This window comes from Tamandua tetradactyla, chromosome 6, assembly GCF_023851605.1.
Source record: "Tamandua tetradactyla isolate mTamTet1 chromosome 6, mTamTet1.pri, whole genome shotgun sequence".
Lineage (NCBI taxonomy): Eukaryota > Metazoa > Chordata > Mammalia > Pilosa > Myrmecophagidae > Tamandua > Tamandua tetradactyla.
The window spans coordinates 181,724,689-181,743,793 of NC_135332.1; the positions used below are offsets into that span (position 1 = coordinate 181,724,689).

General features: G+C 40.7%; 1 long non-coding RNA gene across 1 annotated transcript in view; it reads right to left on the reverse strand.

The window, feature by feature from the left end:
• Positions 1-14,279: 14,279 nt before the first annotated feature.
• Positions 14,280-19,105, reverse strand: part of LOC143686532 (uncharacterized) — a 42,995-nt gene continuing 38,169 nt past the window's right edge. The window contains exon 3 of the long non-coding RNA XR_013177250.1: positions 14,280-14,304. This is a non-coding gene — a long non-coding RNA (uncharacterized LOC143686532). The remainder of the gene's footprint in view (positions 14,305-19,105) is intronic.

Here is a 19,105-nt window from a genome sequence, read left to right on the forward strand (position 1 = left end):
AATTGTGAGGAACTCAAAGGGTATGTGGTCAAATAGGAAAAAAGATGGTTCTTAGCCAGTTCTTTTGACAGTTGGGTTTCAGACTGACAACTCTCTGTGGAATTCCTTCGCTGTTACTTAATGATATCACAGCTAAAATTTAATTTTATCATCTTGCTCACATACTTTGTGTGGGGGAAAGAAAACAAGTTAACTTAAAGTCTTCCCTACCTTCCAAAAATACCAAACACTAAGATGCATTGACAAACAAAACAGGGAGAAGTCTCCTCCTACGGGTAGTGTTTGAGAATGCCTATTTCTGCACATACCGTTTCTCTGAGAATCATACACATTTTAAATCTTTGCCAATAGCATTGTCTTAAAGGAGCTCATTGCTATACTAATTTGAATTGCCTGATAAAAAAGACCTGCTTTTTGTGTGTATATCGTTCATTTGAATCTACTATTTTGTGAATCACCAAACCTCGAACCATGTCTGTTTTTACTTAGCTTTACTTTTTCAAAGCCAAAATGTGTTTTTATGATATATTTATGATTAAAATAAACCCACATAATCCTGAGAAAAGAATTCCCATGTAATATCTGCCCATCACATTACTAGCTGTGCAATACTCAGTGTAATGCATATTTCTTTACTCATCAATTTCCTCATATGCAACGGGGTATAAAATATGTCCTCCAAATTAATGAAAATGAAAATAAGGTCATCCATTTATAGTATGTTTGCTAAAACTCCTGGAATGGACTATACCAGGAATGGGTTGGCTTTCACGATGGGGATTTACTGGTTTACAAAGTTGCAGGTCTAAGGCCATGAGAATGTCCCACAGAAGGCATCAGCAGGACGACAGCTTCCCTGAAGGAAAGCCGCTGGCCTGGGGTTCCACAAGGCTCATGGCCAGCATTTGCTGGTCCCTCTCCTGGATTTTGTTGCTTTCTACTCCTGGTTCCAGGGGTCTCCTCTCTCAGCTCCTGTGGGTCCTCTCTTAGCTTCTCTGGGGCTTTTGTCTCTCTCATCTCTCTCTGGTATTTCTCCCTCTCTGAGCTCTCTGGGCTTTTTCTCTCTCTAATCCTCATACAAAACTCCAGTGAAGGCTTAAGAACCACCTTGAATAACTGGGTCCCATCTCATCTGAAACAACCCAGTCAAAAGACTCCACCCACAACACATCTGCACCCACAAGAATGGACTAGAAGAACATGGTGCTTTCTGGGGTACACAGCTTCAAAACTCCACTCTCTGGGATCCAAAAAGACATGGTCTTTCCATATACTAAATGCGTTCATTCCATGATGATATAAAAATCATTAAATCATTTCAGTAACAGTATTAATTGCAAAGTCTCATCAAAATCAGTTACATGTGTGTTCATTCCTACAGCAGAATTCTCCTCTAGTTGTGCACCTGTGAAACAGAACAAGTGATATGTTTCCAATGTACAAAGGAGGAGCAGTCATAGGGTAAATGTCCCCATTTCCATAGGAAGAAATTGGAAGGAAAACAGGGGTCATGTATTCAGATCAGTCCCAAAACCTACAAGACATACTTCATTCGAGAGGCATGCATAGGATGAGATTTCATCCTTAGGGCTTGAAAGAGCAGCAGTTCCACCCTCTCCAAGGCCTTGTGCAGCAGCCCTTCTCTCTGAAGCACTGGGTTGAGGTCCAACATCTCCAAGTTGGGGAGACAGCCATGTTCTCTGCGCAGACTCCTCACATACGTAGATGGCAGCCAGACGCTGTGCCTTCTCTGGGACATAGGCCCCAACCTCTTAGAACAGTGGGGTGGCAGCCTGACTCTCCTCAATCCCTGGGGAATGTGCTTCACCCTCTCTGGGAGCTGGGGCAGCAGTACTCTTCCTGAACAAAGAGGAGGAAGGCTCACCCTCTGCAAACTGGGGCCAACTCACCTTTTCCACATGCACGGGTGGGACCACTCTTCTGTTCCAAGGTTTTTTGGTTTTAGACCTTGGCTTCTATGGTTCTGCCATTGAAGTAATTTTCCCTTCAATCTATCCTTTTAGTTTAAGCTGGCAGTGGATCCTTTCATGTACATATCACCAAAAAAACTTGGCGGTTTCACATACAGCACACAGAGTCCGAACTGACAATAGGACTTTTTACAGATCCTTTCTGGATAGCTACATTTCCCATTCTGACTAGTACTAAAATGGCTGACTGGTTCCATGTTTGGTTAAATCCTCACATGAGGCAGCATTTTCTGTTGACTTATTGTCTAAAAGATCAGAATTTTCCAAACTATCGATTTTTAGTTTCCTTTTACCCAAGAGTTCAGCTATCAGCTTATCACTTTCCTCTAACATTTTACTATAAGATGCAAGAAGCCAGGCTGCACTTTCAACATTCAATTTTGAAATCTCTTCAGCTAAGTATCCCAGCTTGTCACTTTCAAATTCTGCATTCCATCCCACATCAGGTCTCAATTTTGTCAAATTCTCTACCACTTTAAAACAAGGGTCATCTTTCTTCCAGTTTGCAATGACACATTCATCATTTCTATCTGAGACCTCATCATTGAACCCTTAGTGTCCATATTTCTACCAACAGTCTCTTCAAAGATATCTAGGCCTTTTCTATCAAGCACCTCACAATTCTTCCAGACCCTTCCCCTTATCCATTTATAATGTCCACCCAACATTCCTGGTATTTGCATCTTTCAGTACCCCACTCCTGGTACCAAAATCTGTTTCTGTTTGCTAAAGCTTTCAGAATGCAATATTCCAGTAATGGTTTGGCTTTTATGATAGGTATTTATTATTTGACAAAGTTACAGTTCTAAGGCCACAAAAATGCCCCAATTAGGGCATCGATAGGACCAAACCTTCTCCGAAGAAAGGTTGCTGGCATTCAGGGTTCCTCTGTCAGATAGCAAGGCACATGTCCAGCATCTGTTGGTCCTTATCTCCTTGTTTTCATCTCATGATGATTGCGTCATTGCAAACTGGAGGAAAGATAACCTTTGTTTTAAAGTGATATCGAATTTGACAAAATTGAGACCTGATATTGGATGGAATGCAGAATTTGAAAGTGACAAGCTGGGATACTTAGCTGAAGAGATTTCAAAATTGAATGTTGAAAGTGTAGTCTGGCTTCTCCTTGCATCTTATGGTAAAATGTTAGAGGAAAGGGATAAGCTGATAGCTGAACTCTCGGGTAAAAGGAAACTAAAAAATTGATAGTTTGGAAAATTCTGATCTTTTAGACTTTTCTCAAGAAGTAAATTTTGTGTAGTCTTTATGTGATAACATTGATGAGTTGTTTGAGGTTTTGTTTTTTTAATCTATGTTTTCAAGTTGCATAATTCATTATTTTATTATTAACTTTTCTATAAATCCACAGGGTTCATTCTATATAAATTGAACAGATTAGCCTACACTGAAGAGAAATAAGACAAACAAAAAACTAAAAGATAGAACATGACAATAGATAGAAAGTATAAATGGAAATGAAAATGGATGAGAGTAACAGCTTAGAAATTCTAAATAAAGAAATAAAGGAAGTAAATTAAAGGCTGTAAAGACAGTGAAATTAAAACAGGCACTTTAAAAGTTAAGGAAAAGGAGAAGGTTAAAAATAAGGAAAAACAAAAAAAAAGCATGAAAGTAATTAAAATACAAAAAAAATGCAAGAAAGAAAATGAATAAACTCCAAGATAATTACAAAGTCTTTAAAATGCATATAGAACAAGGTGGTGCAAAGGTGGCTCAGTAGCAGAGTTCTTGCCTGCCAAGCTGGAGACCCAAGTTTGATTCCCAGTGCCTGCCCATGTGAAAAAAAAATACATACAAACGATAATAGCAAATGAAAGCAAAATAATAATAATAATAAAGAAAAATACAAAGGGACACAAAAATAATAAAGAAGGGAAAAGAAAACAAAGAGAACATACATCAAATAAAAATGGAAGTAAAGTAAAGATAGTAAAGAAAAGGTAATAAAGTTGTAACATAGAATAGAAAAAAAGACCACAAAGGAGATGAACAATGTAAGGTGTAAAAACAATGAAAGAAAAATAAAAACTATAACATTGAGAAGTTGAAAACAGATACTGTAGTCAAATAAATAAAGAGGAAATAAGAAAAAGAAGTTATGTATATAACATAAGGGTAAACAGAAAGTAATATAATGAATTAAAATCAAAATGTAAAATGAGCACAAATATAAGTTAAATAGATAATATTAAATAGATTAAAGATGTAAAAGTAAACTAAAAATAAGAAAATAAATAAATATTATAGAAAATAGATTAACTAAAAGGAAAAACAAATGCATAATATGAAGAAGGTAAGAAGAGGTAAAGGAAAAGAGAAAAGAAATAAAGGAGAGAAAATATATGGAGAAAAGAAATAGTGTAAAGAAAGTAAAGAAAAAAGAAGGTACTTAAAACTCAGAAAACATTAACAATTTTGAACTAGTTTATGAGAAGTAAACAAATTTTATTATGTATCTACAGAAACTAGCAAAAAATAGAGAAAAATAAGGTGGAAAGAAATTATAGAAAATAATTAACAGAATAAAAGGAGAAACAGAGAAATTGTAAAGAATGTAAACAAAGGACAAATAAAAGATGAAGTAGAAGGTGATGAGTGAATGAAGAAAAATATGTAAAAAAGCCAGGAAAGAGGAAATGAGGGAGAGAAAGGGAAAAAAATAAGGAAAGAAAAGAAAGGACTATAAAAAATGTAAAAGTAGTAAAAAAATAGAGAATAAGATTAAGAAATAAAATAAAGAAAAACAGGGTAATAAAATTGCATAAATTATAGTAAAAATAATATGTGAGTGAACAAAACATAAGAAAACCTCAACTTAAAAACAGTAAACATAAATAGAAAAAGGACAGAGAACACTAAGGTAAAAAGTGAAAGAAACCAAAAGATGATTATTGAATTCACAGAAATAAAATATCAGAAGGAAATAAAAGAAGTAACATACAGAAAGTGTCATGGTCAGGTTCATGTGTCAACTTGGCCAGGTGGTGGTACCTGTTTGTCTGGTTGGGAAAAGGTTTAGAAATTCTAAATAAAGGAAGTAAATTAAAGACTGTAAAGACAGTGAAATTAAAACAGGCACTTTAAAATTTAAGGAAAAGGAGCAGGTTAAAAATAAGGAAAAACAAAGAAAAAGCATGAAAGTAATTAAAATACAAAAAAAATGCAAGAAAGAAAATGAATAAACTCCAAGATAATTACAAAGTCTTTAATTTCTGTCTGTTGTAATGAGGACATTTCATAGAATTAAATCGTGATCACATCAGCTGCATCCACAGCTGATTCCATTTGTAATCAGCCACGGGGAGTGTCTTCTGCAATGAGTGATGCTCAATCTAATCACTGGAAGCCTTTTAAAAAGGCTTCAGAAGAGACAGGCTCTCTTCCTGCATCAGCTGGTGAGCCTCTCCTGTGGAGTTCATCCAGACCCTCCATTGGAGTCATCAGTTTCACAGTCTGCCCTACGACTTTTGGACTCTGCATTCTCAGGGTTACGGGAGACACTTTTATGAATTTTATATTTGTGAATGTTCCCTGTTGATTACATTTCTCTAGAGAACCCTAACTAATATATCTTGGTACCAGGAGTACCAACATAATCTTAAAAATGGGTTTTTATGAATGGTTTTTTAATCTGACTGGACTCAGAGGCACTAAGGACTCTGATTCCCATAAACAGAATGACACTCCCAATCCATAGAGAGAGCTGGCAAAAGAGATAGTCAAAATATCATGATTCGATTCTCCTAGTGCTTCACTTGTACGAAGTCAGGCTCTGGGGGATAATGTTTTTGACACCTTTACAGAGTTTTGTGGAAATAAGAGTTATAGAGATGTTGGCTGGTTGTTGTTAAGACACACTGGATACATTAAGGGGTGAAAGGGATGGGCTTAAGGCTTCAAACGAGAAGCTTAAGCGCTGTCTGATGGATGTAGAAGTTTCTATGAGTATCCCGAAGGAAAATCTTATCTCCTATAGCCAAAGACTTGAGATCTCTGAAAATCACACTCAGAATCTTATTGTTAGAGTAGCAACTTTACAACATAAACTGAAATCTCAGTCTTGCATGGTGCCTGTCATTAAAGTGAGGGCATTGATTGGAAAGGAGTGGGACCCTGAAAAATGGGATGGCGACATATGGATTGATAATGATGTGGGGGGCAAGGTTGAAATCCTAGGTCATGCTGAGTCTTCTCTAGATAACCCTATAATAGTCTGTTCTGAGGACATAGCCACCCCACCTCCAGCCTGACTTGAGGAATTGGCCACCCAATCTCCTCCTGAAGAGATTAGCCCTAGAGGGATTAATCCTGTTTCACCAGATGAAACTGCAAATGAAGGCCCTGAAGCAAATGGCTTGAAAGGGATTTCTAATTATTTTCATGAACCACCCCCACCACCCCTCATTTCTTCCAGACCTATAACTAGACTAAAGTCCCAATAGGCCCCTAAAGGTGAGGTACAAAGCATCACACATGAAGAGGTACATTATACTCCAAAAGAACTATGTGAGATTTCCAATTTATAGAGACACAAATCAGGGGAATATGTGTGGCAATGGATTTTAAGGGCTTGGGATAATGGTGGGAGGAATTTAAGGCTGGATCAGGCTGAATTTATTGATATGGGCCCACTAAGCAGAGAGTCTGCATTCAATGTTACAGCTTGAGGGGCTAGAAAAGGTATTAACAGTTTGTTTGGATGATTGGTTGAAACATGGATCAAAAGGTGGCCGACATTACCTGAGGTTGAAATGCCAGAACTGCTCTGGCATAATGTAGATGAGGGGATCCAGAGGCTTAGAGAGATTGGAATGTTAGAGTGGATTTATCATGCAAAGCCTGCTCTTACACCCCAGGAATGTCCAGAGGATGCACCTCTTACCAGAACAGTGAGAAATAAGTTTGTGAGACTGGCACCATCATCCCTGAAGAGATCTGTAATTGCACTTCTCTGTAGGTCGGGTATTACTGTAGGAACTGCTGTCACTGAGCTGGAATCCTTAAACACTATGGGGATGACAGGATCCCGAGTTGGCAGAAGCCAGGTGGCAGCACTTAATCACCAAAGACAGGGTAGATGTGGCTATTATAATAGACAGCAAACTCAAAGCAGGAGTCAAAATTATATGACCCACAGAGATTTGTGGCATTGGCTAGTAAATCAAGGGGTACCTAGAAATACAATAGAATGGCAGTCTACTAAACTCTTGTTTCAGCTGTATAAACAAAAGAGTTCTAGGTCAAGTGAACAGAGTCTAATCTGAATTACAATAACACAGAGTCATGACCCCTTAATCAATTTCCAGACTTGAAACAGTCTACAGACCCACAGTCCCTTGAATGAAGGGCAGGTCAGGTCCCTTTGGGGGAGAACCCTGTTATGCTGCCACAAATTTATACTGTTAATCTTCCTCCAAGCCTTCCCCAAGGAGACCTGTGGCCTTTTACCTGGGTAACTCTGCATTGGAGAAAAGCAAATGATTAGATATTTCAGAGATTATTAGACAATGGTTCAAAAGTGACCTTAATTCAAGGAGACCCAAAACGTCACTCTGGTCTACCAGTCAGAGTGGGGGCTTATGGAGGCCAGGTGATCAATGGAGTTTTAGCTCAGGTCCATCTCACAGTGGGTCCAATGGCTCCCAGACCCATTCTGCAGTTATTTCCCCAGCTTCAGAATGGATAATTGGAATAAACATACTGATCAACTGGCAGAATCCTAAAATTGACTCTCTAACACATGCAGTGAGGGATATTATAGATGGTGGGAAAGGCCAAGTGGAAGCCTCTAGAACTGCCCCTACCTAGCAAAACAGTACATGAGAAGCAGTACCAGATTCCTGGAGGGATTGCCAAGATTACTGTCACTCTTAAGGACTTGAAGGATACAAGGGTGGTGATTCCCACCACATCCCCATTCAACTCCTCTATTTGGCATGTGCAGAAAACAGGTGGGTCTTGGAGGATGATAGCGGATTATCATAAGCTCAACCAGGTGGTAACTCCAATTGCAGCTGCTGTTCCAGATGTGGTATCATTGTCTGAGCAGATTAATGCATCCCCTGGTGCCTGGTATGCAGCTATTGATCTGGCAAATGCTTTTTTCTCAATAGCTGTTAGTAAGGACCACCAGAAACAGTTTGCTTTTAGTTGGCAAGGTCAGCAATATACTTTCACTGTCCTACCTCAGGGGTATATCAACTCTCCAGCACTATGTCATTATCTTGTCTGCAGGGAACTTGATCATTTCTCTCTCCACAAGTCATCACACTGGCCCATTATATTGATGATATCATGTTGATTGGACTTAGTGGGCAAGAAGTAGCAACTACTCTAGACTTACTGGTAAGGCATTTGCGTGTGAGCAGATGGGAGAAAAATTCAACAAAAATACAGGGGCCTTTCACCTCAGTGAAATTTCTAGGCATCCAGTGGTGTGGGGCATGTCGAGATATCCCTTCTAAGGTGAAGGATAAGTTGCTTCATCTGGCCTCTCCTATGACCAAAAAAGAGCACAATGCCTAGTCAGTCTCTTTGGATTCTGGCACCAACATATTCCTCATTTGGGTGTGCTACTCCGACCCATTTGTTGAGTGACCAGAAAAGCTGCTAATTTTGAGTGGGGACCTGAACAAGAGGAGGCTCTGTGACAGGTCCAGGCTGCTGTACAAGCTGCTCTGCCACTTGGACCATATAATCCAGCAGATCCAATGGTGCCAGAAGTCTCATTGGCAAATAGAGATGCTGTCTAGAGCATTTGACAGGCCCCTATAGGAGAATCACAATGCAGATCCTTAGGATTTTGGAGCAAAGTCTTACCATCTGGTGCAGATAACTACTCTCCATTTGAGAAACAGCTTTTGGCCTGCTACTGGGCCTTAGCAGAGACTGAACGCTTAACCATGGGCCACAAAGTTACCATGACACCTGAGTTGCCTATCATGAGCTGGGTGTTGTCTGACCCACCCAGCCATAAAGTTGGGCTTGCACAGCAGCACTTCATCATAAAATGGAAGTGGTATATACGAGATAGGGCCAGAGCATGTCCTGAAGGCACAAGTAAGTTACATGAGGAAGTGGCCCAAATGCCCATGGTCACCACTCCTGCCACATTACCTTCTCTTTCCAGACCAGAGCTATGGCATCCTGGGGAGTTCCTTACAGTGAATTGACTGAGGAAGAGAAAATTTGGGCCTTGCTTACAGATAATTCAGCATGATATGCAGGTACCACCTGAAAGTGGACAGCTGCAGCACTATAACCCCTTTCTGGGCTGTCCTTGAAGGACAGTCGTGAGGGGAAATCTTCCCAGTGGGCAGAACTTCGAGCAGTGCACCTGGTTGTTCATTTTGCTTGGAAGGAGAACTGGCCAGAGGTGTATTTGTATACTGACTCATGGGCTGTTACTAATGGTTTGGCTGGATGGTCAGAGACTTGGAAAGAGGTCAGGGAAGAAGTATGTGGATAGACCTTTCTGAGTGGGCTAAAAACATAAACGTGTTTGTGTCTCATGTGAATGCACACCAGAGAGTGACTTCAGAAGAGGAAGGGTTTAATAATCAATTGGATAACATGACTCATTCTGTGGATACCAGTCAGCCTCTTTCCCCAGCAACTCTTGTCATTGCCCAATGGGCTCATGAACAAATTTTTTGGCCAATGGTGGTAGGAACTGAGGTTATGGGTAGGCTCTGCATCATGGACTTCTACTCACCAAGGCTGACCTGGATTCAGCCACTGCTGAGTGCCCAGTCTGCCAGCAGCAGAGATCCACACTCAGCCCCTGATATGGCACCATTCCCTGAGGTGACCAGCCAGCTACATGGTGACAGGTTGATTATATTGGACCACTTCCAGCATGGAAGGGGCAGTGATTTGTTCTAACTGGAATAGATGCATACTCTGGATATAGGTTTGCTTTCCCTGCATACAATGCTTCTGCCAAGACTACTATCCATGGGCTTATAGAATGCTTTATCCTTTGTCATGGTATTCCACACAGCATTGCTTCTGATCAAGGAACACACTTCACAGCAAATGAAGTGTGGGAATGGGCACATGCTCATGGAATTCTCTGGTCTTACCATGTTCCCCATCATCCAGAAGCAGCTGGATTGATAGAACCATGGAATGGCCTTTTAAAAACTCAATTACGGTGCCAACTAGGTGGCAAAAACTTGAAAGTCTGGGGTAATGTTCTCCAGGAAGCTGTGTATGCTCTGAATCAGTGTCCACTGTATGGTGCTGTTTCTCCCATAGCCAGGATCCATGGGTCCAGGAACCAAGGGGTGGAAATGGGAGTGGTGCCACTCACTATTACTCCTAGTGATCCACTAGGAAAGTTTTTGCTTCCTGTCCCTGTGACCCTGAGCTCTGCTGGTCTACAGGTTTTAGTTCCAAAAGGGAACTGCTTCCACCAGGAGAAACAATGATTCCATTGAACTGGAATCTAAGACTGCCACCTGGTCACTTTGGGCTACTCATGCCCCTGGATCAACAAGCCAAGAAGGGATTACATTATTGTCTGGGGTGATTGACCCTGACTATCAGGGGTAAATAGGACTTCAGCTGCACAATGGAGGTAAAGAAGAGTTTTCTTGGAATATAGGAGATCTCCTAGGGCATCTTTTAGTACTACCATGCCCTGTGATTAAAATCAATGGAAAACTGCAACAACCCAATGCAGGCAGGACTGCCAATGGCTCTGAAATTTCAGGAATGAAGGTTTGGATCATCCAACCAGGCAAAGAACCATGGCCAGCTTAAGTGCTTGCTGAGGGTAAAGGGAACATGGAATGGGTAATGGAAGAAGGTAGTGATAAATATGAACTACTACCACATGATCAGTTACAGAAACAATGACTGTGATGCTGTTTTGTTCATGTTATGCTATTTAAGTTGTAAGATATCAAGTTCAAGAATGAATATTACCCAAGGACTTGCACCCTATTCTGGAGAGATTTAATGTGTTTCCAGTTATATGTAGAACAGTTGAGTATTGTTAGATGAAAGAAAAAATGAGTGTTTTATTGTTTTCTATTTAGAAATTAGGTATGGTTTAAGAGGATGAGTATAGCTGCCAAGTTGACAAGGGGTGGGCTGTTATGGTCAGGTCTATGTGTGAACTTGGCCAAGTGGTGGTACCTGTTTGTCTGGTTGGGCAAGTGCTGGCCTGTCTGTTGCTATGAGGACATTTCATAGAATTAAATCATGATCATATCAGCTGCGTCCACAGGTGATTCCATTTGTCATCAGCCAAGAGATCACTCATCTTCTACAGTGAGTGATGCCCTATCTAATCACTGAAAGCATTTTAAGGAGGATTCAGAAGGGACAGGTTCTTCCTGCTTTGGCCCGCAAGCCTCTCCTTGTGGAGTTTGTCCAGACCCTCCATTGGAATCATTGGCTTCACAGCCTGCTCTGCGGATTTTGGACTCTGTGTTCTCACAGTTATGTGAGACACTTTTATAAATTTTATATTTGTGAGTGTTTCCTGTTGATTCTGTTTCTCTAGAGAACCCTAACTAATTCAGAAAGTAAGAGGAGTAGGAAGTGTAAAAACAGAAGGTGTGCCTGTTGAATCTATTGTGTACCCCAGAAAAGTCATGTCCTTTAATCCTCATTCAATATTGCGGGATAGGACCTTTTTGATTGTTTCCATGGAGATATGACCAATCTAATTGTGGGTGGTAACTTTTAATTAGATGGCTTCCATGGAGATGTCTCTCCACCCATTTAAGGTAGGGTTACTTACTGGAGCCCTTTAGGACGGAACCATCATGGAAAAAGCTTCAGAGCTGACACTTTCAGAAACCTTTGGAGATGCAGAAAGAAAATGCTCCCAGGGAAGACATTGAAGAAATCTGGGGAGAAAGCCACCAGGCATTGCCATGTGTCTTTTCAGCTGAGAGAGAAAACCTGAATGTCATCAGCCTTCTTGAAACAAGGTATGTTTTTCTGGATGACTTAATTTGGATATTTTCATGGCCTTAGAAATGTAAATTTGCAACTTATTAAATTCTCATTTAAAAGCCATTCCATTTCTGGTATTTTCCATTCCACCATGTGTTACAAACAAGTCAGAAGGTAAATAAAATAAAGTAAAAATAGTAAATAAAATAAAGTAAAAATGGAAATTAAATGAAAACTAGAAAATGAGGTGACATGAAGCAAGGAAGTCGGTTGAAGAGAGGTTAGGAAGTGCAGACTTGGTTTCCCCCATCATGCATGAACAAGGTGGGGGCTTCCTCTGCCATGACCATCAGGAGAGCTACTTTGGGATAGGTCTGTGAGCAGTACGATTGAGAGAACATAGGTTTCTGAAGAGCTGACCTGTGAGATGACACTCTTTCTGTTTAAGTCCCGGAAGAGTTGCTTTGCACCTTGGACAAGTCCAGGGAAATTCCTTGTGGAGGAAGAAGATGAGAGAGAAGAATATAAAGAACTGTATGCTAATAATGAATGTAGAGCTAGCAAATAAACAATGGGCAGAAAGGACAACAAAGCAATAACCTTAATACACAAAAGAACTGAAAGTGAATGAATGCATGAACAGAGGGATAGAAGGCAGGCAGGTACGGAGAGTACAAGGAAGGAAAGAAGGAATGTAAAAGATCATACAAAAGACAAGAAAGCAAAATTTAAAGGGAAAAATGCAAGAAGAAAGAAAGAAAAAGTTGCATTCAAGAACTGGCTATTTCATTGCAATTTCTTTGCCATTGTGTACAGGGAATTGATAACATGGCTAGAGGAGGGGAGAAAAGTAGTTTCACTCCCACAACTCCGGTGTCTGGTCTGGTTCAGCATGAATCATCTGTAAAAGAAAACTGGGAAAGCATCAAGGTGGAGTTGACTTTCTGCTTTGGTATTTTATTTGCAACTACATCCCCAAATATGTATACAATGATGGAAATGAATATTATAATAACCTGAAGAATTTAATCTGCAAAACTAAGAATACAATTTGGCTCCATTAAGAATAGTCAAATTTAAGACATTTCTAATTTGGTATCAGGAGACATTGCATTTCACTTGAGATACGGTTTTCTTTTTTTGTGGCTTTAAATCTTTAAAATGTAATTTCCCAAAGTGAAAAGTTAATATTATGCATGATATATCAGATCATTTTAGCTAATGCAAGGTCATTTTAGAATTATCTTCTATTTATGATAGTAGAAAGTTTTGTTTTTAAAGTTTATAAATGTTGACAAAAATCCTGGGTCTGGGTAAGAGTTTTTTGATTTCAATATTTGGGAGATTACTCTGATGATCCTTCAAATGACTGCTTCTGTTCTGACAATCTTGATCAGCTTTTGGAGAATTGTGGAAGTGCTGTTCTAGACAATGTTTACATCAAAAGTTTATTGTGAATTGAAGTTAAGATTATATTCTTGGACACTCAATGTCCCAGATGATCCTTGTTTGCTTGTTATCTGTTAGAACTGAAAAATAGAGGCAGAGGCCTCATGACTTTATTGTCCAAAGCCTTTTCTACATCTAAGATGCCATACAGGGCAAGCCCAGTATGTTGTCTTATGGGTGAAGATGGGTTATAGGACCTATTTTTTGCACATGGGAATGGAGAGACAAGACAGGAGACTGTTTACACTACACCATGCCGACCAGCTCTTGTCGGCCTTCTCTCCGTCTGCACCGAGGCAGGGGTTACTCTTCCCACAGACCAGTGTGGTCCTACTGGTCTTCTCCATCAGCCTACTGGTTTTGGAGGGGCAGTCATTCTCCTTTTTCAGACAGATTCTCTTACGCTTAAATAATGCAGCCATATGAGATCCTCCAGACCAATTCAAGGACAGCGGACACGGGTAATTCTACAAGGTACACCCGTGTCTATTTGTCAACCAGACCGGGCTGTTGGCAGTCCCCAGGGAGCACTTGTGTGGGGAGCTTTGGGGGTAGCTGGGAGTTTAGGAAGGTGATGGTATGCATGGCTCTTGAATGGCAACTATTGGATTTCCATATATTTTGCAACCTTGTTTGTATATTTTCTAGTACCTTGTTTGCCCTGCCTGCCAGCATTTACTGGGTATGGTGCTGGTTGATGGAGGGGCTCATCTTCGGAGTATGTAGCTGACCCCACCTCTGCTAGCACCCACCTTGTCACGGCGACACGAGCATGGACTGTAGAGAGATGCATTTACTGTCTGTGATCCCTGGAGAACATCTCTTCACACCACAGCAAGACTCCCAAAAAAAGAACCTTTGAAATCAGTAGAGATGCAGGTCATCACCACACTGAAAAGAATAGATCTCTGATGCCATACTGCACGCCTTCCTAAGGGAAAGCATCATTAGAATCAGCACGTGACAAAGACATGGAGATAAACTGCTGCTCTGAAATGTTGCTGGGCATCACCGAAACTGTTTACAGAAGCAGCTGCAATGGAGAAGAGCATGCATAGAGAATGTAGGCTGCCATATGCATGTCCCTTGGTGTGAAGGTCAGCTCCCTGTATCAGCTGGGCCAGGTGATGGTGTCCAGTTGTCCGGTCAAGCATGCACTGGCCTGATTGTTACAGTGAGGATATTTCATAGATTAAAATCCTCAGAAAGTTGATTGCATCTCTGCTGATTATATCTACAATAGCTAAGGAGAGTGCCTTCAACCACAAGAGAAGTGTCACCCAATCAGCTGAAAGCTTGAAAAGGAGAAGTGATGATTTCAGCAGTTAGAAGGGAGAATTTCCATCTCTATTTCAGCCATCCAGCTTCTCCCAGGACTCAGTAGGGACCTTTTCTGGAGTCCCCAGCTTGTCACCTGCCCTGGGAATTTGGACTTGTCCCATAGTCACATGAACCAATTCCTATGAAAATATCATAATATTTACATAATATATATATATCTCCTGTTGGTTCTATTCCCCTAGAGAACCCTAAAACATTTGATCACAGTTGTTAGTGATCTGAATGTTTCTTGAATAAATATATTTTACATTACAATTCTCTAAACTTTTCACTCTTCGTATTCATTCTTTTGTTCATTTCATTCAAAACGTCTATTCAGTATCTACTCTGTACCAAAATTCAAGGCCAAGGTGGGGGCTGAAGGTATAAAGTTGGGTACGGGGCTTTACTTGTCTTTGGAAGCCATGGAGCAAGGTGATGTGCTCCTGGGAATGAATGTAAAGGGGAACCAAAAATGTATTGCTGGCATTTTTTTAAACCTCTATGTATTTATCTTTGTTTTTAACTAGAAGTGCATTTAATTGAAGTAATATTCAATTCACTCGTTTTCAGAAATCTAACTACTAGGTAAATAAGAGGAAATATAACTTCTAAAGGGAAGTGAAATGTGAATAACTTAGTGTACGAAGCTCTGATGTTCTCACATTTGTCTAATGATCTGGTGTTCTCAGCCGGTTGTTTCAGAACACATCTACTGCGTCCCAGGAAAACCCTTGCTAGGGAACAGTGAGAGCCCATGTGAATAAAACAAGGAAAACGCAAGCTAGCAGATGTATAAAATCGAGGACTTGGGGAGTTTTGAGGCATATCCTAGGAGTGAAGTCACAGTTCTTTTATAAATAATGAGCCATCTATCAAAATAGAAAAGACTCCTTGGCAAGATGAATATTGGCAATATATTGGCAATATATTGGTAGTATAGATTGCCAATGAAATGTAAAGATGCTGAAATTATGAAGAACGAGAGAATATACTACAGTATCAAGTATTAGAACATCTGTGAACATTTCCTGATTTATTCTTGAGCTGGGACATCACCTGGTCCTCAGAGCATAGCGGGCAGTATTTACACAGTCAGCGATATTCTGATATTCTGTGAGTCAAATAATAACTATTCTCTAAGTTAGCCTGGGTTACTAATCCTGCTGCTGATAGCCTGCTCCAATCTGACCCTGACCAATAATTTCAGCTTTGGCTTCCAGTACCAACCATTGTGTATTTCAAAATTGCCAGGATTCTCTGCCACTGCAAAATTAATCTCTTTCTTTTATGGGAACACACTCCTCCAACTTTCTGATACTAAAGCCATAAAGGAAGGAACATGGTAGGAACAGCAGAGGCAGTTCATAAAATCTTCTTCAGAATGAGATCACCTTCCTTACATAAAGGAAAAAATTTACTTTAAGAAACACCATAAATAGCAGAATTAACAGAATTGATTTCTAGTCCATGTGTGTTCTTCCAGATCTTGCTTTCCATCATTGCTCAGATGCATACAATTGACATAAATTCCAAAGGAGTGTGTTGAGGGTTTGCGTCCTATTGGAGGTAGAGCTAAGACAGGAATTCACATGCACATAGCTTTTTGTTTGTTATGGGAATTTTTTAAGACGTAGAATGCAAGGTTTGAGCAGCTATAACAAAGGAATGTGTTCTTCCAGCTAATAAAGGATGAGGTTTTAAGTCACTGTGGACAACTGGATCTTAATCTGTTGAGGAAACTCTAGGGAACCCTTTAGAGTTTTCCCACGTAAGAGTCAACCAACAGGAACACCAGTGCACCACCTCTCATCACATGGTTTGAGGGCTCCTGGGAGGGTCTGTCTTGTGCATGGGGAGAGGGGCTTCCCTAGCTCTGGAGAAATCCCTTCATCAATGAAATTCATGTTCTCGTAGTTGAAAGTGAGTGTGAACCCCCTGGAGTAGTACAGCCTGAGGGATAAGGGAAGAGCAGGGACAAAATCCACAGCAATGTGGTCCAATGAAAGCCACAAGAACAACTTGTCACTTGCCTGGAGCACATGGGTTTGAGGACTTGACATGCATTCTTTCTTAGCTACCCAACCATCCTCTGGGTAGGCATTATTTCCTCTATTTTAAAGATCAGCAAATTGAGTTTCAAAGAAGTGGCGTGACTTAAAGAAGTGGGGTGACTTCTCCAGGTGCAACAGCGAGCCAGGGACAGGATTAAGTCAACATTAAGGCTTTTAACTGTAGACTCCTTCATCTTCAAGCCTGCGATGAAGTGTGATGATGATTGTAAGGAAGGGCTATGAGATGCAAAGGCTCAAGCGTTCACCCTAGCCTAATGCTGTAGCTGGTGACTGTCCAGGGGCTAATCTGAAGACTTCTCTATCTAAAGTCCATAGTCCTGTTCATTCTGCTCACAAGCACCAGAAAAAAGAATGAGAAGTACTCAGCTCCAAATCCTCTTCTGCAGTGCAGCTTCTTCCTGGGCTCTCCTTTCCTCCTTGCCCCAGACCATAATTGCTCAGCCATATTTGCTCTTTTTCAATAGTTGCACTGGCTTTATTTCTTCAGATTCTGCCCCACTCCATGGAAAATATGAAGCAGGATGCAGTCTGGTGGCCTCTCACTGGCCTGAGCCCAACCCCAAAATATCCAGACCTTCTGGCATTCTCAAAATTTTACTGGTACTACCACTGAGAAAGCAGTTTAAAAAATGAGGATGTTACACAGTTTGCAAAGTCTTATACTCATTGTCATTGATTGACAATGTAAAATGCATTAGGATACAATAATAAAAACATTTTAAAGATGGCAATCTACAAGGGAAAAACCACTAGGCATTTTATTCAATTGGCTTCATTAACTCCTCACAGTGATTCAACAGGACATTTTAGCTGGGCCATGTCCTTCAGTTTAGATGCTGATGATCTAAGAAAAGTATTTTGTCCATACCAAGGCCTGTGGCAAGGCAGACTGTACCCTTTCGAAATGGGTTGTAGAAAGTTACACGGTGTCACTTCACCAGCAGAATGTCAGTTTGGGGATTTGAGTTTATCCTAGTTACAAGCCAGGAGTTAGCCTGCTGTTGTTTTGGGGTGCTGGAGAAGACACAAGACCCCCATTATTCATGAACAGGCAAGTAGCCTTACCACCAGCGTCTTGGCCTTGCTTTCCTCTGCCGTGAGCTCTTGGGGATGAGGTGAGTGCGGTCCAGAGGTGAACTCTCCACGGGCAGCAGGCTTGTTCACAGCTCAGGAGCACTGAGCTTGGGAATCTGGTGCTTTCATAACAAGGAGTATGCAAGCCTGCATTTTGTCCAGGAGGAAATGCTGCTTCCTCCCTCTAAGATACCAGCTGCACTATCACCCTGAGAAATATCCTAGCAAAAAGCACCAGGCCCTGCAGTCTTGGCTCACACAGTGATATGTGTAGGGCATAAGAAGCCCAAGGACAATGGTTTCTCCCAATAGAGCCCCTATATTTGTGATGTGGGGAATTCATTTTCATACTAAAAAGTAATATTTGTTGTATATGGTGAAACTAAAAGGCAAAAATGTTTCCTTACATTAATTAGCATATGGAATAATATTTCAGTATCACCAACGTAAAAACATCATGTTTACATAAAATTGGCAATGTCTGAAGAAGTGCTGGCTGTGGCCTGCCTTGGTGGTGTCATGTCTCAGAGGCTGTGCAGAGAAACCACCAAGACCACCTCCTGACGGTGCTGCCTGCCCTGCGGGGCACTGGCAGGACTGAATTCTCACCCTGGACACAAACTAGTCCTCCTGAATGGATCAGCTCCTTATGGCTTTAATCCTCCTTCCACTACTTATGTTCATAGAATGCAAGAAGGCCTAAAGCAGCCGACATTGTTAGCAGTGTGTTTATTTTCCATCTAGATAATAGGAGAGTAACAACCCTTTGTCACTTTAACAAAGTCAAAGAATTTCAACCTAAGTGTTCAATTCCTTTTATTTTCCTCTTCATTCAATCATATAGTCTATAAAAATGTGTCAAGCACCTGCAATAACCCTGGTGTAAATAGTGCAATTCCATCTGTTTGGGGAAGGGGCACCTACTCAGAGGGCTTCATAGACAGGAGGCACTTGAATTGGGATACGGTCCCACTGGAAGCACAGCCACGTGCGGTATAAATGTGGCTGAGCACTGCCTGTAAGATATCAAACATCTGGAAGACAGCTTAAAATGAAAAAGCATGTTGTGTTTTCCAGACTTCAGTATGGGATGGTGTAAAGGACTTGATGAGAAACCCAAACAATCCTGGACAACTGTGTTTCTGTCCCTTCTTTCCAGCACCTGGAAATACGCTCCTCATCTCACACTCACACACAACCATCCCTCATTCACTTTCTGTTTCTGCTACATTTCCACCCCTTTGGAGTGGAAGGAGGAATCCT